The sequence below is a fragment of the Lepisosteus platostomus genome, chromosome 5 (assembly GCF_059453375.1).
Source record: "Lepisosteus platostomus isolate fLepPlt1 chromosome 5, fLepPlt1.hap1, whole genome shotgun sequence".
In the NCBI taxonomy this organism is placed as follows: domain Eukaryota; kingdom Metazoa; phylum Chordata; class Actinopteri; order Semionotiformes; family Lepisosteidae; genus Lepisosteus; species Lepisosteus platostomus.
The window spans coordinates 16,651,403-16,665,615 of record NC_142615.1 but is presented as its reverse complement, the minus strand read 5'-3'; the positions used below and the strand labels follow the sequence as shown (position 1 = coordinate 16,665,615).

The window sequence follows — 14,213 nt, the reverse complement described above, 5'->3', positions numbered from 1 at the left end:
GGTAAGACATGATGCCGAGAAGCATGAACCAAGGGGGATGAGCTCAAATGGTAGAGCGCTCGCTTAGCATGCGAGAGGTAGCGGGATTGATGCCCGCATCCTCCAAGTCTGAGTTTAGAGCTCCAGGAGCCTGGTGCTCTCATTTAGCCTCTGTGACTTCTGACAGGTGCTCCTCCGTTGCGGAGAGAATGTCCTTCAATTGTCAAGCGTTGAAGGGCCACACCTCCTTCCCAACAACAATCACATTCGTTCGACTTGAGCAATCAAGCTCGTAGTTTTCCTTCAAATCTTGAAAGCTCTCAATGAGAACATCATAGGCTGCAGGACGCCCCGTAACTTGATTACTTCAACAGAAAGAAGAGCAGACAGCTCCACAAATATGCAAGGCGCAGAGAGCGCAAGGCGAGCCGCACACGTTTCGGTGGCTGAGAGAGGGCAGTTTTTGCTTCTGCATTTCCCAAGTAAGGACGCATGACAACAAGCGATCGCGGTGCTCATCTACGACATAGTGGTGATGAGTTTTCAGTACGTGTTCTTTTGAACGAGCAATGAGGTTGCCGCCTCGGACAGCTGACTGCACGCTCTCATTGTGCCACGTGATGAGAATTCACCAGGCTCGTTCAGTCATTAGTCACATTCCATCGTTTGCCATAAGCAGACGCTGCGAAGTGATGTGGATATCAGTTCCCAGTCTTGTGGAAGAGGAGGAAAAGAGCACACAAGGGCTCGTCCGGGAGTTGAACCCAGGACCTCTCGCACCCTAAGCGAGAATCATACCACTAGACCAACGAGCCACAGCAGCACTTTCCATTTCAATCTGTCAGCGAGCTTGAGGATGGGGGAGAGGCGTCATTCGCTCGTCCAGTCAGACCTTCATCAATAAGTCAAGAAAGCCGCAATTACACGACTGCCTTGTAGACGAAGGGCAGTGAACTGTGCCCGGTAAGAGGGGAACAAGCGGCACTAGGTGACGCCGAGGCATAAGCCCCAGCAAGGGGGGTTGGTTTGTATGGTACAGCGCTTGCTTTGCATGTGGGAGGTAGCAGGATCAATTCCCGCATCCTCCAGGTGTGTGTGCTTAGAGCTTGATGTGCCAAAAGGTGTCCTTTAGCCTGTGGTCACGCCTTGCATGGAGAGCATCGTGCAGCTGTCAAGCGTTTCGCAGCCACGCCCCCTTTTCATCTTCTCTCTGGCTTAAGCGTCTCCGCCACTCTCTCTTGACATTTCATGTCAGCTTGTCAGAAGTCCGAGTGACATTTTTAATGGCTGAGTGAGGGCACGATGCTGAAGCAGAGAGGCCACTTCAGCCAGAGAGACTTGTGCTAGGTGAGATCTGAAAGACGGACTCACAACCGAAATAGACCAAAAATGTATCGGTGAGATCAAAAGGCAAATGCAACATTCAGCAGAGGGCGTCTAAAGATTAGGGAACGGGCGACTGAAATCCATGTGAGGCAAACTTTCCGGTGTGTGTCCTGCAGCTGGGTTTGTTGGCGTAATTGGTAGTGCGTCAGTCTCGTCATCTGAAGGGCCTGAGTTTGATCCTCACACGGGGCAGGGCTGCTTCCTCTCTTGCTCTTTTCAAACACTTGCGGCAACTGTTCGCTCATAACCACGTCTGGAATGCGTGACCTTTACACGGGCGAGAAGCAACGCCGCATCCCTTTTCTAAAGAACATTCACATCCAGAAATAAGTCAAGAAATTTGCCATTACTTTCGCTCGCACTGCTGTCAGCCTGCCCATGTTGCCAAAGAAAGATTCACTCGGCGTCAACATGACAGAACAGCGATCACTTGAAAACAATGTTCCACACTCCCTAAGCAAGAACTTCAGTGTTTGCAGTCACCCAATATGCCGATAGTCAAAGGAGCGCAAAACACGAAGCGTCAAAAGACAAGATGAGTTGATGGAAAGAGCGTTGAATTGATGAGCACAAAAGTTCAGCTCGTACAATAGGCAACGAAGGTCTAGGCGTTGTCATCGCATTTGAAAGGACTGCCTTGCAGACGAAGGGCAGTGGGAGGTTGCTGTTTTGAGACGGAGGCATTGGGATGGTGGGCCGAGATCTATTCTTCTTAAGGAATTCTTCATCGTGAAAGATCGGTCCACAGGTCATCCAACGAACTCAGGGAATCATGTGCTACTGAAGGGAGTGAAGTGCTGAAACACATGACATGCCCCCTTGATCTCACATGCACAATTCTGCTGCAATATACACAGCTACCGTCCACACCAGGCAGTGGGGCTTCAGCAGAATCTGCTACGCCACCTGTAATTACATATCCAGCTGCACACATATACATGGCCCTTCTGTCCTTTTCAGGATCTCAAAAAAAAGCATAGCGTGGTTTTCCTGCCACATGATTGACCTCATCTCCCTCAGAATGTGCCCTGCCACATTCATTGCTGAAGCAGGACGGAGGCTAACGGACATGTCAGAACAGTGAGGTTCAACGATCTCTCCAAAATATTGTGGTTGTAGTGGAAGAGATATGTTTTAAATTGTACCTTGGTATTTCAAACTCTCTCTAGAATGTTATCCATTTCTATTTTATTTTGACAGGAACTGTTAAAAGGCTAATGACACTAGATGAAAAGAGAAGAAAGAAAACACAACGTTTCAGCTGTGGAGCCTTCTTCAGGTGTGAGGGCTCCACGGCTGAAATGTTGTGTTTTCTTTCTTTTCTTTTAAGCATGGAATAGACCTATTACTTGTTCCTTTGCAGCCTACACATGGTGATGCAGCTCCCCACCTGAACTGCTAATGATACTAGATGCCTGGTAGTTTGTGGTACTTGGTTATTGTCTTATGTTTGCTCAAACTGCATATGTGTTGTAGCAGCGAGGCTTATTAATAAGAAAGAATTAAGTGTTCTGAGCCTTCCCAAATGAGGCCCCATCTCTGTTCATCTCTGTGGTGCAGCCACAGAGAAACTATTCATGCAGGCTGATTTAAGGTTTCCTTTGATAAGGGACAGCTCACAAAGGGGGATGCACTTAGCTAAGCCTGGCTATCATGATCAATGGTCATCCATTGGCGCCTATCTGTCTAGGGAGTGCCAGATGGACATCTGGACTGCATTCCTAGGTGTCAGGAGTAAATGACTCATATCTCACCTTGATCAACCAATCAGGGACTGGTAGGGCCAAGTAACCCACGTGGGACTCTGATGCCCATGGAACTTTCACCAATCAACGAGCTGAAGTTCCTCCAGGTAAAAACAAGAAACACAGAGAGCCTGTAGTAAGATTCAGGAGAATTCTGTGGACTTTTCTAAAGGGAATTCAAAGGAGAAATCCAGGGCAGGTTGGCCCAGGAGCAGAAGGCTCCCAAGGGCAGGACATTCTCGCAGAGCGCCTCCTGACCATCCTGAGACTCAGCCCAGACAACCACAGAACGGCCAGTGTGTCCGAGTGCCAGAACTTTCCTTTGTTCTAAGAGTCTAGAGCGGAGGTTGCCAGAGAGTAACCAGAGGATCCACCCGAGGTTAGCACCAGTAGCAGGCCTCGTGAACAGGTTGGAACTGTGGACAGCTGAATCACTATTCAGAACTAGCGCTTCATCAGGAACGAACTGGTCTTCTTCCTGACTTGCTGGGACCCACAGTCATCTTTTCTCCTGTGCGCAAACTTTGCTAGTTAAAGCCAACACTAACTAGCCGGTCAGTGAGCATCAACAGCGCACCGTCGCAAGCCGCACAGCACAGCCTGGCACCGAGCCAGAGAGATTGGACAGCAACAGCCTGCAACTGTTTCTTTGAGTCCGCAGGATATCTGAATCCCCAGAGATTGGATGAGTATTCAACTTCACTGCATTACTGCTCGAGAATTCAATTGTTATCCCAACCAGTTGATATCAATTTAATTCCTAAGAGTTATGTACTTGTTTTGAGTATCTAATGTAGAAGTTATAACCAAGTTCATTTACGAAACGGTCTAAATGAATGATATATTGAACGTATGTCCTTTTGATATGTGTAACACTTTGTAACTGATTGAATATATACCTTTTGTATTCTGATAACCCTCTCGATAAGATCTGTTAGGTTTATATGCATATTCTATGTATTAATAAATGTATCCTCGTGTATTAGTACCTGTGTGTGTGCGTTGTTTGAGTTATGTCGCATGGTTGGATTCTAAAGCCATCAAAAGAATCAATTTTGTGATTTACTGCTACAATTAATAATTGTCCCAGTAAATGCCCAAACCCTACAGAACTGGTGCCTTCAGAAAGCACACTACAGTGTGATTGCATATTTTTGTGTATTTTCATATGTCAATATTTAATTCACTCACATTCCTGTTTGCTTGGAAGGAAGGCAGATTGGATTTGGCACAGGACGCCTGCTCCTATATGTTGATCTTTGTTGGGCTGGAAAAACAATGATAAAAAGTGAATGAAAAAAGCTCTCCCCAACATTTCCCTTCTCTTGGCCATGGTTACACTGCCCTTTCTTTCCTTCTTTTGTCCTTCTACAAAGATTCCAGGGCTCTTTATCCACCATAATATCAGAAGCCAAAAATAACCATCTAATGTGTAAACAGCATTTGTAATGTTGGTAGCTGGAAGAGGTTAAGTATGTTTGCAAGACCTAGTTGATTACACCACAGACTTACCTTGTTTTTTTTTTCTCTTTTAAAGGCTGTGCTGGACTGTACCACTATCATAGAAGATTTTTTTCAAGACACATCGCAGTTCCATAGTAGAATTTATCAATAGTAGAATTCCATAGGACATTATTTATCAACATCTAACATTACCCAGTGTGAGACTCTGCCAGTAAACCTCAGAGCATTGAGTTCTCCACTGGTGAAGATGGCTTTCTGAAGTCATGAAATCCACTGCTGGGATGCCTGAGAGACAGTGATTGAATCCTGTCTGGAATTAGGCTCTCTGTTAGTGTTGATCTGTGGGAATTATGTGGTAAAAAGGGAAAACTCCTTTACTTTAGTCACTTTGAAAGTTCAAATGTACAGATCTTCAGAAACCCCAGTCTGAAGGATGAAGCAGGTTCTGCTCAAGGAGTTGCCTACGTTTTGCTCCATTCAATCCAAGCAGATAGTCCAACATTTGCCTTCTCTTGGCCATGATTACACTGCCCTTTCTTTCATCTTTGTACTTCTACAAAGATTTCAGGACTCTTAATCCACCATAATATCAGAAGCCAAAATTAACCTTCTAACATGTACAAATCATTTGCAATGAAAGGAGGTGGAAGGGTTTAAGAATGTTTGTAAGACCTGGTTGATTACCACACATAGACATACTTTGTTGTCAGTTTTTTTTCTCTTTGAAAGGCTATAGGAGGGGTGTGATGGACTGTACCACTATCATAGAAGATGTTTTTCTTCTAAGGACACTTCTGTAGCGGCAAGGCGTATTTAAAATACAGGAATTAAGTTTGCTGCTCCCTTGCCAGTCCCTCTCTCCCTCATCTCAGTGCAGCTGGATACAGAGAGGCCATTCCATCTGGTTCACATTTAAGGTGTTTTTCTAGCTGATAGAGTTTCCTGATAAGGAACAGCTCCCAAGGCTGAGATTCACCAGCCACCCTAATAAGTGGTCATCTCTGGCGCCTTACTGTCTGGGAGATTCCATGGGAGAGGTTCATCCCAAGGTTTACAACCCTAAGGTCAGAGGTCACTGTTACTCATCCTCCACCTCAATCAGCCAATCAGGAACTGGTAGGGCAGGGTAACCCCACGTGGGTCTCGAATGCCGGCGGAACTTTAAGCCACTGAACTACCGTAGTTTCTCCAGATAAAACAGGCAGCACAATGCCCAGAAGGTGCCCCTCCAGGACGTTCTCAGACTCAGCTCGGACAATCACGTGACGGCCAGTGTGTCCGAGTGCCAGGACTTAACTTTGTTTTAAGAGTCGAGAACGGAGGTTGCCCACGCATAACCAAAGGATCCGCCCGAGGTTAGCCCAGCAGCAAGCCCCGTGAACCGCGGGTACTCCACCTTCAAAGCTCGCCTGATCAACGAGTGAACTACGGTTGGAACTGTCGACAGCTGAATCTCAGGATTCAGGACTAGCGCTACATCGGGAACGAACTAGTCTTCTTCCCATCTAAAGAGTGTGACTGGCTTGGACCCGTAGTCACTTTCCATGTGCACAAGCTCTGCTAGTTTCAGCCAACACTAACTAGCCGGTCTTCAAAGAGCATCAGCAGCGCATCGCAACAGGAATCTCTCCCTCCTCTCCTTCTCACCAGCCGCACCGGCCACTGCCTGGCACCGAGCCAGAGAGTGCCGATTGCACACAACAACAGCCTGCCACTGCTTCTTTGTGTCCGCGGGAGATCTGAATCAACACAGATCGGATGAGTATTCAACATTCTGCATTACAGCTCAATTCAATTGTTACCTCAACCACAATTGATATCAATCTAATACCTATGAGTGATGTACTTGCTTTTGAGTATCTAGTGTAGAAGTTGTAATCCCAGTTCATTTACGAAACAGTCTAAATGAATGGTATACTGAATGTATGTCCCTCTTGGTTTGGAACTCTTCGTGATTTAATATATACCTTTTGTATTCTGCTAACCCACACTCTTAAGATCTGTTATGTTTATATGCACATTTTATGTATTAATAAGTGTATTAGTATCTGTGTGTGTGCGTTAATGAGTTAACCCGCAAGGTCGGTTTTCTAATAGCCATCAAAGAATCATTTTGTGACTTACTGCTACAATTAATAATTGTCCCAGTAAATACACAAAACCCCTACACATGCATGGAAACCAATATTTACCTGCTAATCCAGAATGCAGCAGAGAACAGTTGGACAGAAGGTTAGTATTTGTCGATACTGCATCACAGAGGTCAGTCTCTTCCCCCTCATTATGCAGGCTGGCTTGTTCACGATGAACTGTCCTCCAGTGACAGTCAGCTGCAATCACTGAGTCAGAGATGGTGTTGATACAATGATGGCACTTTGGCTGATTTGGTTAACATGCTTTCCTCTTAAACAGGAGATGCTGAATTCAAATCCCAACAGTGCTTTTCTTCCTGTCTTGTCTTACAAAATGTATCACTATGGATGATTATGTACAGCTTGATTTTGTTTAACGCAAGTTTTCATTTTCTTTCTTGAACAACTTGCTTTTCATGAAATTCATACAGCTTGTGAAAGATGAAATACAAATCTTGCCTTGTATATCGCAGGCTGGTAAGAAAGAAGCATTATTTTCTTTTTTTTAATCAGAAGCTTGCAAATGGAGAAAAGGGACACACGTAAGTCTCTGTTAATTGAAAGGTTAGTGGTTTGAGCCCACCCAGAAATGCACTTCTCATTATTGCAATGTAAACCTCATCTCTACTTATTTGGATTTCTTAGCAAAACCTTAACCCACTTCATATTTGCGGGAAATGTGATTCTTTTGTTAAACAATTAAGTATGTAAGTCAATATCACTGGGAATGGCCAATAATGACCATAATTCAAGGACGTCATATTCAGCCATGGACTTTGATCTTCGAATGGCTGGCAGGAGAATTCATTTATGCTCTCGTTGCACCCTTAGTCAGAATATTTAAAATTACAACACAGATTTGTCCTTTTTTGACAAGCAAAAAAGGACAGTTGAACAGCATGATTATGTTAGGACCATACATTTGTATTTTAATAGTTTTGTATATTTATCTTAATTTTAATATACATGTAACAATAAATGGTGTTCTATGTAAATACATTTTGTTGTATTTTATCATATTTTAGCGGAGGGCACAAGGTTGTCTATTATACCTTGCGAAACTTCCAAGACAACTATAACAGAGACTTATATTTTAAGAAAATTTGCTTTAAAAGAATTTGTACGATATCATCCCTCAATATCGATGTTCAAATGAAGGATTTGAAGAAGAACAGCGATAGGAAAGTACATTGATCTTGGACCAATGTTTGCATTTGAACAATCCTTCCTGGAAAGGAGGTATGTTTTGAGTCTCTTGATGATGCTCTTCCGGAAAAAAAAACGTGCAAATTTGTTTCAGATGTATTTTAGATAAAATTATAACTGTCATCGAAGAGAAATTTGATCAGTTGAGTCCAGTCAAAACTTTCGACATTTTATATGATGACAGGACGTACATTTAGGTACCGATAACACCGCTGCTATTGATGGAATAGAAATAAGTGATGTATTGGCAGTTTTATCTGAGGCAAGAAGTACTAGAACACCTCCTATAAAAATGTTAGGATTCAGAGCAAGAAATATTTTTTCACCTCACCCAATGATATTGCATTAACGAGGCTGAAGCTGGCTTCTTATTCGCCAGCTTCTTCTTCTGCCTTAAATGCTGCTGCTGTGATATTATGCCGGCTTTCGCCTGTAGATGGCTCTCTATAGTAATTCTTAAAAGTATTAATCGGGATGGATTACTGTACTTATCCTCAGTAAAGGGGAATATGTAAGTAGTGACTATCCAAATTGCATTTTTGTGTGAAACACATTTCAGAAAATTGTAAACCAATTTTCAAAACTCACAATAACACAAACACAATAAGTAAATAAGACAAAGGCAAAACATAAGTTCACAGGCACTTTCTGCATATTTACCACGACCTTGCCTTCTGATCATAAAAAGTCTTAAAATCTTACATTTTACAAGAAATTTTAATATAAATGGGACATTTAGAACATGGCATATGAGAATATATGGTTAACCGAGGATAAGCAAAGGGTGATGGTGTAACGAACAGTTCTTTCCGGGCCCTATGCGGACGACACGATCCAGAATGGTGAAGACACAAGGGGAAAAATAGTCATGCAGGAAAAGGGTCTGGAGACGGGGGGCATGTCAATGCAGTGCATGTGTCCAGGGGAAGTGAGTCCAGGCGAACAATCCATGTAGGAAATCCAAAAGAGTAATCCGAGACAAAGAGTAGAGTCCAAGGCCAGGGGATCCATCCAGGGAGTTAAAACACGAACCGGGTCGGAACCGGCGAGAGGAACCAGGAACTAGGAACAGAAAGTTAAAAGCATAACGGAGCCAGACGCAGCAAGACCCCGGGCTCTCATGATGTGGAAATCAATGAGGAACCCGGAGTGAGGTCCGCGTCTGGCTTTTAAGGGGGAACGGGAATAGGGATCAGGTGCAAACAATGGGAGGGAACGAGGAAGGGCAGGAGCTCCCTTAAGAGGAGGGGTTAGCAATCGTGACAGATGGCACTTTCTGCTTATTGCTATAAACCTACCCCCTGGTTATAAAAACATCTCAAAATTCTGACACTGAGGTGTGAGAGACAATGGAACAGACTATCAAAATCCTGAACTTTAGGATATTTTACTGTAACATTTTTTAAATATGACCCTCGGAACAAAGCATGAGAGAATGCATTGGAAATGCACTTTCTACTGTATTTATGGCCCTCCCTCTTGATTATGAAAATGTCTCAAAATTCTGACACTGAGGTGTGAGACACAATGTAACAGGCTCTCTTAATCCCGAAATACAATAAATTTTACTGTACCATTTGAACATGGCATGTCCCTCCTTCCTCATTACCAAAACATCTCAATGTTCCAACACTATTTACATTTGTAATTACAACACTTCACTGTTGCATTTCTGAGTTGTGACATTGTGAACATGGCATGTTAAAGTATATAGAAAATCTAGATCAGAACAGGCTAAATGCAATTCATAGTGATTTATCATTTTCTTACTTTCTAAATGAAAAAAAAATTCAGTGATTATGACATTTCGGTATGACATAAAATATGCTTCAATGACAGAATAAATAATCATGGAAAATATACCCACAGTGGACATTCATATTTGTGATTATAGGAATGTTAAATATCAGGTGAGTAGCTGCGTTAGCATGCGTAGGCTGCAAATGAACAAGTAAAGGGTTGTTCCATGCTGAAAAGATAAGAAAGGAAACACAACTTGTTGGCCGTGGAGCCTTCTTCAGGTGTGAGAAAGACAGGGCAGTAAGCAAGGATAATTTTCTCTTTATCTTTGCTTACTGCAGTTTATCTTTGATGACAACATCAAAGACATTAAGTTATTTTTACCGCTAACAGCTCAACATTATCTTCCTTTTATATCTAACCTCATCAGATCTCTCAACTCCCAACTCTTCCAGTTTCTCACTTCAGAGAAGGATAAAAAACTAAATCGTCCTCTACAGAGAAAAACCATCCACACCCCTACCACCTCCACCAATCCTAACCTTGTTGTTACTGTACCCTCTGACCTTTCCCTTTCACCCCTTTGCATCCTCAGCTAACATATTTTAATATTACAACACAATTACAATAGATTGTATTAATGTTTAAAATTAAGCTAAATATGTCAAAATATCAAAATCCAACTGCACAGTGCTAACGTAACAATGCTTGTCAAGTTCTCAAACAAATCTGCATTGTATTTTTAAAATATTTCAGCAGAGGATGTGACGGGAGTATAAATGATGATTCGACAATCATTTTTCTTGTGTGAATATGGTTTTCTGGGGAGTTGAGATGTTGGGCATTATTGGACATTTTTGACACGTGTTGAACACTCGAATTTCCTGCAAATATTAAAATGGCTATGGTTTTGCTGAGAAATCCAATCTACCTATGCGAAGACAATGTTTACATCGCAAAAAAAAACCCAGCCTTGGGTGGACTCGAAACACCAACCTTTCGGTTAACAGCCAAACGCACTAACTGATTGCGCCACAGAGACTGGCTACTGGGTTCTCGAATCACAAGTTTCTGGTTAAAAAAAAATCTCTTACCATTCTTTATGCCAGCCGGTAATATTTCTTCTGCACTGATAACCAAGAATTGAATTTCATGCTTTGCAAGCTGTTTGAATTTAATCAAAAGCAAGTTTTCCAGAAAGGAAATGAACACCTGCATTTAACGAAATCAAGCCCTTTGTGAGTGACCAAAATGGTACGTTTTGTACTACAAGATAAGAAGAAACACACAGCTGGGATTTGAACCTAGGTTCTTTTGTTTAACAGAAAGGCACTTTAACCAACTAACCTATGGTGACAGGACACCTGGCCCCTTTTACAGCCACTTGGACACACCGCTCTGAGACATCTGCGTTCAGTAAGCGCTGAACCTGCTCTCAGAGCAAATTGCCTCTTTTACATACAGTAGCAACCCCGACACTGAGAAACGAAGAGAACTGGCTTTTATCTGGCATTTTTCATGTCCAATGTGTTTGACATCTCCCAAGGGCGACAGAGTTCTTTTGCAACATTATTTCTTCTTCTTTTTTATTTCTGTACGCTTTGATAAAAAACGAGAAATCGTGCAAGGGAAAAATGTCTTTTTTTCATAGAGAAAATGTGCATCAGGAAATGTTGTGTTGAGAAGAAGTGATTTAACATGATACGTGACCTAATTTATCAGAGCAAATGCTCACCCAGCAAGCTCTGGAGAAGTTGGAGAGTCTGGTGGATGTGATAATTATACGGTGTTGTGGAAGAAAACAGTCTTTATTTGAATTCTCAATCAATCAGAATTTCAGTGCGAAACATAAACCCTTTGTCTGATTTACAGAGATGATATTTTAAAACTCATAAAAAATCAGAAAACACATGTTTCTCACTTTGAAATTTTAGACGTGGCGGTGTATTACTAGTAGCGGTGCTGAGCACACTATGGGGAAATTCAGGTTTTGTGAAATACCAGCGGTTTAATAAATAACGCATCTGATTTCGGATCATAAGATTGTAGGTTCGACTTCTACCTGGCTCGTGTAAATTTTATTCAAGCTCCTCAGTAATAGATATCTTTTATGTAATGAACCGCACCTGAAAGCAAACGTTGGGTCTGTTTCCTTTGTTTTCCAGCATGAAATAGCAAATCGTTACAAAAAGCACCTGCTAATGTCCAATACCGGTTTTTTTTCAAATTACATTTTCAGGCTTCAGACACTATTTAATAAAAGAAAAGTGTCCGAAACTCCCTAACTTTCAGGTTTGCTTGAACCTGTATTTAAAAAAAGATATATATCTGAAACTTCCGGGATTCCATTCTCTGATGTACAGTAGCTGTCTCTAAAGTCAGACATGATGTTTAGCAGATGTGAACTGTGCCTTTTCTCTTGTGTTCAAGGCTATTCGCTGTGTGAGCTCCACACTGCATGTCCTGTACTGCTCTATTTTGTTTAGATTATCTATGTGGTGTACAGATAGAACTCAACTGCATGGTATGAATTCCATGTTCAGGACCAGCATAATCTGAAAAGCTAACAGCTGACCTCAATGTGATTTGAACACGCAGCCTTCTGATCAGGAGTCAGACGCACTACCATTGCACCACGAGGTCACAGCTGCAGCACCTTTGAATTCCCCAAAGGAGACAAATCAGCGTCACAAAAAAAATTATCCTGTGAAGAGCACCGCTCTTCCGAAGAGAGTCTCTTCTTCCCAGACCACATTTCATTCTTCCTGCGCAGCTCCTGTGCAGGTGTTGTTCTCGATAACAGATCCAGGAACACTGATTGTTTTTCTATTTTTTTTTTAATTAAGTACCCCATTGTGCAACGGTAGCATATCTGACTCTAAATCCAGAAGTTAAGTTTTCAAAGTATATCGGAGTCAACTGATACTGATCAGGTTCTTCTGCTACTGAACCCGCAGTCTTCACCTTAAAGTTCAATTCCCCAAGCCTGCTGACCTTATACTGTATATTCAATAACGAAGAGTCACAAACCATGAGGGACATACATTCAGTATACCATTCATTTATACTGTTTCGTAAATTAACTTTGATTACAACTTCTACAGTAGATACTCAAAGGGAAGTACATCACTCATAGGCATTAAATTGATATCAACTGGGGTTGAGGTAACAATTGAATTCTCAAGCTGTAATGCAGAATGTTGAATACTCATCCAATCTGTGTGGATTCAGATCTCCCACGGACACAAGAGAACAGTGACAGGCTGTTGCTGCATCCAATCGGCATCCTCTGGACCAGCGCCAGGCAGTCCTGGTCCGGTGTGATGTGTGGGAGAAGGAGGGAGTTAGTCCTGGCTCCACTAGCAGAGACTGTGGACATGAAAAGTGACTGTGGGTCCGCTCTTTCGATGGGAAGAAGACCGTTTCGTTCCCAGTGTAGTGCTAGCCCTGAATAATAAGATCCAGCTATTGACAGTTCCGACCTTAGTTCACTCGTTGATCAGGCGAGCGTTCGCGGTGGGTTCATGAGGCTTGCTACTGGGCTAACCTCGGGCGGATCCTTTGGTTACACGCGAACGTTCTCCGTTCTCGACTCCATCACGTGATTGTCCGAGCTGAGTCAGAATGTCCTGGAGGGGCATCTTCTGGGCCCTGTGCTGCCTTTTTTATCTGGAGGAACTACGGTCGTTCATTGCTTGAATGTTCCGTGGGCATTCGAGACCCATGTGGGGTTACCCTGCCCTACCAGTTCCTGATTAGCTGATCAAGGTGGAGGATGAATAACTATGCTCTCTGACAATAGGGTTGTAAACAACCTAGGATGAGACTCTCCCTTGGAATCTCCCAGACAGTAAGGCGCCAGAGATGACCATTTATTAGGGTGGCTGGAGAACCTCAGACTTGGGAGTTGTTCCTTATCAGGAAAAACATAGAAAAAACTCAGATAGAAAAACATCTTAAATCTGAACCAAATGGAATGGCCTCTCTGTGTCCAGCACCACTAGGATGAGGGAGAGCAAGGCAAGGGAGCAGAAAACTTAATTCCTGTATTATTAATAAGCCTTGCCGCTACACCAGCATGGAGCTTGAATTCACAACCCTGGGATTTAGAGTTTCGTATGAGTTGCTCCACAGAAGACTGAAATATCATATTTAGTGTGTTACATACTGCAGGTCCTGTGGTTTACATCACTGAAGAGGTTGGTCTGCTCTCCAGGTTACCAACAATAAGTTCAGACATTACTCATGTAAAACCGGTTTAATTCGTCACAGCCAGCACTCTTCAGGTGTGAGGGTCTTCTGCTCAGAATGAAACGCTAAAATGTTTGTGTATATTCTAATGGTAGTGGGGGCAGGGTGTGTGGGAACAGGTTTGTTCTTCACACCTGAAACATTTTCTCTGAAAGGAGTTTCTTCGAAGTTTAACCGATCTTGTTACAGCATGTTACAGTTTACTATTATTAACCATATTAATTTTAAGTGCTTAATGTAAAATCTTGTAAAAATATATTTTCATTGTTCAAATATACATTAATATACATTAAGTCTGACTATCATATAA

General features: G+C 42.5%; 2 non-coding genes across 2 annotated transcripts; both read right to left on the bottom strand.

Annotated features, from left to right (window-relative positions):
* Positions 1–722: 722 nt before the first annotated feature.
* On the bottom strand, positions 723–794 carry trnap-agg (transfer RNA proline (anticodon AGG)). Its single transcript has one exon. It is a non-coding gene; the product is annotated as a tRNA-Pro (tRNA).
* An 11,429-nt stretch (positions 795–12,223) lies between these two features.
* trnar-ccu (transfer RNA arginine (anticodon CCU)) lies at positions 12,224–12,295 on the bottom strand. Its single transcript has one exon. It is a non-coding gene; the product is annotated as a tRNA-Arg (tRNA).
* Between the last annotated feature and the right edge of the window lie 1,918 nt (positions 12,296–14,213).